Below are 8206 nucleotides of genomic sequence, written 5' to 3' on the forward strand. Positions count from 1 at the left end.
CACAAATGAAAAATGAAAACCAGATGGTTCAAAAGCAGTCAGGATACAGAATACAGCAAAAGCAGTCATAACAGGGAAATTTAAACAACAGAGGCCTACATCAAGAAGCAAGAAAAAATCTTAAATAAACAACCTAAATTTACACTTAAAGGAGGTAGAAAAGAACAACAAATGAAGCCTAAAGACAACAGAAAAAAGGAAATAAGGGGGCACCTGGGTGGCTCAGTCGGCTGAGTGTCCGACTTCGGCTCAGGTCATGATCTCGTGGTCTGTGAGTTCGAGCCCCGCATCGGGCTCTGTGCTGGCAGCTCAGAGCCTGGAGCCTGCTTTCGATTCTGTGTCTCCCTCTCTCTCTGCCCCTCCCCTGCTCATGCTCTGTCTCTCTCTCTCTGTCAAAAATAAATAAACATTAAAAAAAAAGGAAATAAGGACTAGAGCAGAAATAAATGATATAGAAACAACAACAAAAACAAAGCAAAACCCAGTAGAACAGATCAATGAAACCAAGAGCTGGTTCTTTGAAAAAATTAATAAAATTGATGAACTTCTAGCAAGATTTATCAAAAAGAAGAGAGAAATGACCCAAAGAATTAAAATCACAAGTGAGAGAAGAGAGACCACAAACAACATCATAGAAATACAAACAATTGTAGGAATATTATGAAAAATTATATTCCCTCGAATTAATCAGGAAGAAATGAATAAATTCCTAGAAACATACATATTGCCAAAACTGAAATAAGAAAAAATAGGAGACTTGAACAGCCAATATCCAAAACAGAAACTGAATGAGTAATAAAAAATCCCCCCAAAAAGTCCAAGGACAGATGTCTTCACAGGGGAAATCTACCAAACATTTAAAGAAGAGTTAATACCTGTTATTCTCAAAGTATTTCAAACAATAGAAATGGCATGAAAACCTCAAAACTCATTCTATGAGGCCCGCATTACGCAGCATTTGTCAAAAACTGGACAAAGACCCTACAAAAATACAGAACCACAGGCCAAATATCCCTGATGAACATGGATGAAAAAATTCGCAACAATATATAAGCAAATAAAATCCAAAAGTATATTAAAAAGATAATTCACTACAATCAGTTGGAATTTATTCCTTGGATGTAAGTGTAGTTCAATATTCACAAATCAATCAACGTGATATACCATATTAATAAAAGAAATGATAAAAACCATATGATCCTCTCAATAGATGCAGAAAAAGTATTTGATAAAGTACAACATCCATTCATTTTAAAAAACCTTGAAAAAAGAGATAGAGGGCACATACATCAAAATAATAAAAGCCATATATGAAAAACAAACAGCTAATATCATCCTCAATAGGAAAAACTGGTATATTTTCCTATATGGGCAAGGAACAAGAAAGGGACGTCTACTTTCATCACTGTTACCTAACATAGTACTGGAAGTCCTACTCTCAGCAATCAGAAAATAAAAGGAGATAAACAGCATCCAAATCAGCAAGGAAGAAGTCAAACTTTGGTATTTGCAGATGACATGACATTCTATGTATAAAACCCAAAATATGACACCAAAACATTGCTAGAACTGACACATGAGTTCAGTAAAGTCGCAGGATACAGAATCAGCATACAGAAAATTTGTTGCATTTTTATACACCAATAATGAAGCAGCAAGAAGAGAAATCAAAAATTGATCCCATTTATAATTGTACCAAAAACCATAAGATAGATACCTAGCTATAATGCTAACCAAAGGTATAAAAGATTTGCACTCAGAAACTATAGAACACTTAAGAAAAAAATTGAAAATGACACAAAGGAATGGAAAAACATTCCATTATCATGGATTGGAAGAACAAATGTTAAAATGTCTATTCTACCCAAAGAAATCTACACATTTAATGCAATTCCTAGCCAAGAATCACCAGCATTTCTCACAGAGATAGAACAAACAATCTTAAAATTGGTATGACACTACAAAAGACCTCTAATAGCCAAAGCAATCTTGATAAAGTAAAGCAAAGGTGGAGGCATCACCATTCCGGACTTCAAGTTCTATTACAAAGCTGTAGTGATCAAAGCAGTATGACACAAAACAGGCACAAAAACAGACACGCAGATCAGTGGAATACACTAGAAACCCCACAAATGAACCCATGACTGTATTGTCAACTAATCTTTGACAATTGCAGAAAAGAATACCCAATGGAAAAAAAGACAATCTCTTCAACAAATGGTGTTGGGGAAACTGGACAGCAACATGCAAAAGAGTGAATATGGATCACTTTCTTATACCATATACAAAAATAAATTCAATATGGATGTGAGACCAGAAACCATCAAAATTCTAGGGACCATAGGCAGTAACATCTTTGACATCTGCCATAGCAACTTCTTACTAGATATGTCTGTGTCCTGAGGCAAGTGAAAGAAAAGCAAAAATGAACTATTGGGACTACATCAAGATATAATGTTTCTGCACAGCAAAGGACACAATTAACAAAACTAAAAGTCAACATTATGAATGGGAGAAGATATTAGCAAATGACATAACTGATAAAGGATAAGTATCCAAAATCAATAAAAAAACTGATACAACTCAACACCCAAAACCAAATAATACAGTAAAGAAATTGGCTGAACACATGAATGCTTTTGCAAAGAAGACATACAGATGGCTAACAGACACAAGAAAAGATGTTCAGCATCACCTAACATCAGGGAAATATAAATCAAAACTACAATGAGATATCATTTCACTCCAGCAAGAATAGCTTAAATTAACAACACAAGAGGCAACAGGTGTTGGTGAGGATGCGGAGAAAGGAGAACTCTCTTACAATGTTGCTGGTCATGGAAACTGGTACAGCCACTGGGGAAAACAGTATGGAGGTTCTTCAAAAAGTTCAAAATAGAAATATCCTACGATACAGCAATTGCACTACTCGTTATGCAAAGGAAACACAAATACCGATTCAAAGGGATACATCTCCCCCATATGTATAGCAGCATTATGCATAATAGCCAAATTATAAAAGGAGCCCAAATATCCATCATCTGAATGTATAAAGAAGTATATTATTCAGTCATAAAAAATAATATTACTCAGTAATTAAAAAATGAATTCTTGCTATTGGTAATGATGTGTATAGAACTATACTGTATTATACTAACCAAAATAAGGCAGTCTGAGAAAAACAAATACCATATGACTTCAATCATAGGTAGAATTTAAGAAACAAAACAGGTGAACATAAGGGAAAGAAGAAAAAAGGGCAAACCAGAAAACAGACTCTTAACTATAGAGAACAAAGTTAGGGTTACTTGAAGGGAGGTGGGCAAAGGGATAGGTTAAATGTGTGATGGGTATTAAGGATGGCACTTGATGTGATGAGCACTGAGTGCTGTATGTAACTGATGAATCACTAAATTCTGCACTTGAAACTAATATTACACTGTATTTTAACTAACTGGGACTTAAATAAAACTTAAAAAAAATGCTACTAAAGTGAAGCACTTAGCATCAGTGGATAAATTTCTACAAACATACAGTCTTCTAAAACTGAATCAGGAAGGAATAGAAAATCCCAACAGAACAACTACTAGAACAAAATTCAATGGGTAATTACAATTTTCCAAGAACAAAATGTTCAGGGCCAGAAGGAATCACAGGTGAAATCTATCAAACATTTAAAGAAGAATTAATACCTATTATCTTTAAACTATTCCAAAAATGTTAAAGAGGAATGAAAGGTTTCAAATACCTTTACAGGTGTAGAATTACCCTGATTCCACAACCAAACAAGGACACAATGAAAAAGAAAATTACGGGCTGTTCCTGATCAACAAGTATACAGAAATCTTCAACAAAAAATTAACAAAATGCCATACTTAAGCAATAAACAGCATTGAAGTGGATTATTCACCATGATCAAGTTTGATTCATTTATTCTGGGATGCAAGAGTTGAACAACCAGATATCAAAAACTTGATACACCACATTAACAAGAGAAATAATAAAAATTATATAATCATTTCAATACATGAAGATAAATTATTTAACAAAATTAAACACCCATTTATGATAAAAATCCTCAGTATACTCTGTTTAAGGTAACATACCTCTGTATAATGAAGGAAATATACGAAAAACTTACAGCTAGCATCGTACTCAATGGTGAAAAACAGAGAACACTTACTCTAAGATTAAAACCAAAACAACGATGCCCACCTCTCCCACTTTTCAACACAGTAATGGAAGTACCAGCCATACCAATAAAACAAGAAAAGAAATAGAGAGTATCCATATTGGCAAGAAGTATAATTGCCACTGTTTTCAGATAACATGATAATATATGCAAAGAACTCTAAAATGTACTCAAAAACACTACTAGAAATAATAAATGAATCAACAAGTTTGTAGCATATGAAATTAATATACACATTCTATTGCATATCTATACACTAATCACAAATTATCAGAAAATTAAGACAGCAATTCTATTTTTAATTGCCCCTCAAAGAATAAAATACCTAGGAATGAACTTAAGCAAGGAAGTAAAAGACATATACTCTGAAAAGCATAAAAGATTTATGAAAAAAATGGAAGACAACAAATACAAACTTATTCCACCCTCATTAATTAGAAAAATTAATATTGTCAAAATGTTCATACTACTCAAAGAAATCTACAGATTCAGTGTAATCCTTATTGATATACCAATAATGTTTATCACAGAACAAGAAGAAATATCCCTAAAATATTTATGGAACCATGAAAGACCCTGAATAGCCAATGCAAACTTGAGAAAGAAGAACGAAGATGGGGGTATCACAATTTCAGGTATCAATATATAATATAAGCTATAATGATTAAACAGTATAATATGGGCATAACAGAATACAGATCCTCAAAATAAATCCACACTTAGTCCACTAATTTATGAGAAAAATACAGGAATGTAAAGAGGAGTAGATATCCTCCTACATAAATGGTACTGGCAAACCCGGACACCTACATGCAAAAGAATGAAGTTGGAACACTTTCTTTTTTAATTTATTTAAGTTTATTTATTTTGAGAGAGACAGAGAAAGCGAGTGGGGGAGGGGCAGAGAGAGAGGGAGATAACGAATCTCAAGCAGGCTCCACAATCAGCGTGGAGCCTAATGTGGCAATTGATCTCGTGAAGTGTGAGATCATGACCTGAGCCAAAACCAAGAGTCGGATGCTTAAATGAATGAGTCACCCAGGCACCCTACGTTGAAACACTTTCTTTCAAAATACACAAAAGTAAACTCAAAATGGATGAGCGTCCTAAATGTGAAACATAAAACCATGAAACTTCAAGAAGAAACATAGGCTGTAATCACCTTGACATTGCCCTCAGCAATATTCTTCTATGTTTGTCTCTTCAGGCATCAAAATCAAAAGCAAATATAAACTGTTAGGACTACATCAAAATAAAAATCTTTGGCACAGATAAGTAAACCATCAACAAATCTAAAAGGTAAACTACTTAATTGGAAAATATATCTGAAAATGATATATCTGATAAGGGGTTAATATCCAAATTATATAAAAAATTATACCTCTCAGTTTGTTCTCAGTTTTTAAGAACAAAATGAGTGGTATAGATGGGTATTGAGGAGGGCAACTATTGAGATGAGCACTAGGTGTTGTATGGAAACCAATTAGACAATAAATTTCATATTAACAACTTAAAAAAAGAAATGCATTTTATACAAGGACCCAAGGAAAAAAAATATACCACTCAACACCAAAAAAAAATTATCTGATTAAAAAAAAATGGGCAGAGGACCTGAACAGATATTTTTTCCAAATACCTACAGAGAGTCAACAGACACATGAAAAGATGTTCAACATCATTAATCATCACGGAATATAAATCAAAACCAAAATGGGCTATCACCTTACATCTGTTAGAATGGCTACAATCAAAAAGATCAGAAATAACAAGTGTTGGGGAGGTTGTGGAAAAAAAGGAACCCTGCTACACTATTGGTAGGAGTGTAAATTGATGCACCCACTGTGGAAAAAAACACTCTGGAGGTTCCTGAATTCAAAAACTTTTAAATGCAGAAGATATGACCCAGTAATTCCACTATTTCTTATGTGCTCAAAGAAAACAGAAAATTGTAATTTAAAAAGATACATGTTATTTGGAGCATTATATGCAGTAGTCAGGATTTGGAGCAAACCCAAGTGTCCAATAATAGATGAATGGGTAGAGAGGTGGTGGTACACACACACACACACACACACACACGAATAGCAGTCATAAAAAGGGAAGAGATTCTACCATTTGTGACAACATGGATAGGCTTACAAGATATTATAGTGAGTGAGATGCACCAAAGATAAATACCATTTTGTTTCACTATATGTGCAATCTTAAAAAAATACAAATAAAAACCACAAATAGACCCATAAATACATAGAACAAACTGATGGTTACCAGAGGATAGGAGGGGGAGTGGGTGGGAAAAACGTGTCAAGGGGATTGGAAAGTATAGGCATTTAGTTATGTAATGAATAAATCATGGGAATGAAAGGTAGAATATAGGGTATAGAGTAAATCATATTTTTACAGTGTTGTATGGTAACATACAGTAGCTACACTTGTGTTGAGTATACCATAACAAAATTGCCCCATTAGTATTGTATATCTGAAGCTGATGTAACATTGTGTGTCAAACATACTTCAACAAAAATATATTTATCTTTCTCTGACTCATTTCAATTAACATTATATGATCTAGATTCATTCATGTTGTTGAAAATGGGAAGAAATCATTCTTTTTTATGGCTGAGTAATATTACATTCTATGTACATACACTACATCTTCTTTATCCATTAATCTGTTGATGGACACTTGGGTTGCATACATATCTTTGCTATTATAAATAATGGTGCAATGAACATAGGAATACATATATCTTTTTGAATTATGTTTTTGATTTCCCACCAACAGTGCGTGAGGATTACTTTATCTCCATATTCATATCAACACTTGCTGTTTCTTGTCTTTTTATTTCATACATTGTGACAGGTGTGAGGTCATATCTCACTGTGGTTTTTATTTGAACTTTACTGATGGTTAGTGTTGAGCATCTTTTCATATGAAGGGATTACAAGTACACTTATCATCAATGAGGGCAAGATGGCAGTGGAGTAGAGGACCATTGGCTGGCCCCATCCTATAAATACAACAAGATATCTATTAAATTATCCTAAATATCCCAGAAATTGACCTGAATACAAGCAGAATAAACGTCACATGTAAAGGTAGAGGAGAGGAGAGGAGCCAAGATGGCAGAACAGCATGGAAGTTTTTCTTGTGTCTCGCATCCATGAAATACAGCCAGATCACCACTAAACCATCCTGCACACCTAGAAAACTGATTTGAGGATTAACACAATCTGCACAACCTGAACCACAGAAATAAGCAGGTAGATGGTGCAGAGAGGTGAACTGGTGGAGAGAGAAGCCACAGAGGGCAGGGAGCTGTTTTTGCTTACAAAGAGAGGATGAAGACGGGGGTAGAGTTTGGGAAAAGCACTCCCCCAAAAGAACTGGAGAGAAAGTGGAAAAGTGGAAACAGCCACAGGGACTGAACTAAAAAAGGAGAAAAGAGAAAGGAGAGGGTTTAAATTCCATTAAGACACTATAAACAGGGGGAACGCAGAGTCTGAAACTCTGCAGCTCAATACCTACCAGTGCTCTGGTGGGAAGGGCAAATCCTCAGGAGCAGCGTGGGTTCTGGGAGGTCACAGGTCACACAGGGAGAAGTGATTCCACTGCCAGAAGGACATTTGGTAGAGGCTGTGTAGCCACACAGACCCAGAAGACCTCAGAGAACAACCACATTCACTGATGCTGGAACAAGGTCATTGGGGGTGAAGCCTGGTGCCAGATGTGTGTTGTGATTTTCAATAATCCCTAAAACTCTGCTGCTACACAATCACATGAACTTTTTCTGGAGCAGGCTGGCACCCAGCCACAGTCTGTGGGCATCAGCAGCAGCATGGTCCCATGAACATTCCTGGGTGTGGCTGGCACCTGGCCATTGCTCAATGAGACCCAGAGGATCTGAGTGGGTCACAGCCAAAGTCCCTCAGAAGTGAGTGGTCAGGAAATAGCCACATTTGAGATAAAACTCAGGAGGGAGATGCTGCCTGGCAACCTGATGACTTGGTCAT

Source organism: Panthera uncia, chromosome X (assembly GCF_023721935.1).
Source record: "Panthera uncia isolate 11264 chromosome X, Puncia_PCG_1.0, whole genome shotgun sequence".
In the NCBI taxonomy this organism is placed as follows: Eukaryota; Metazoa; Chordata; class Mammalia; order Carnivora; family Felidae; genus Panthera; species Panthera uncia.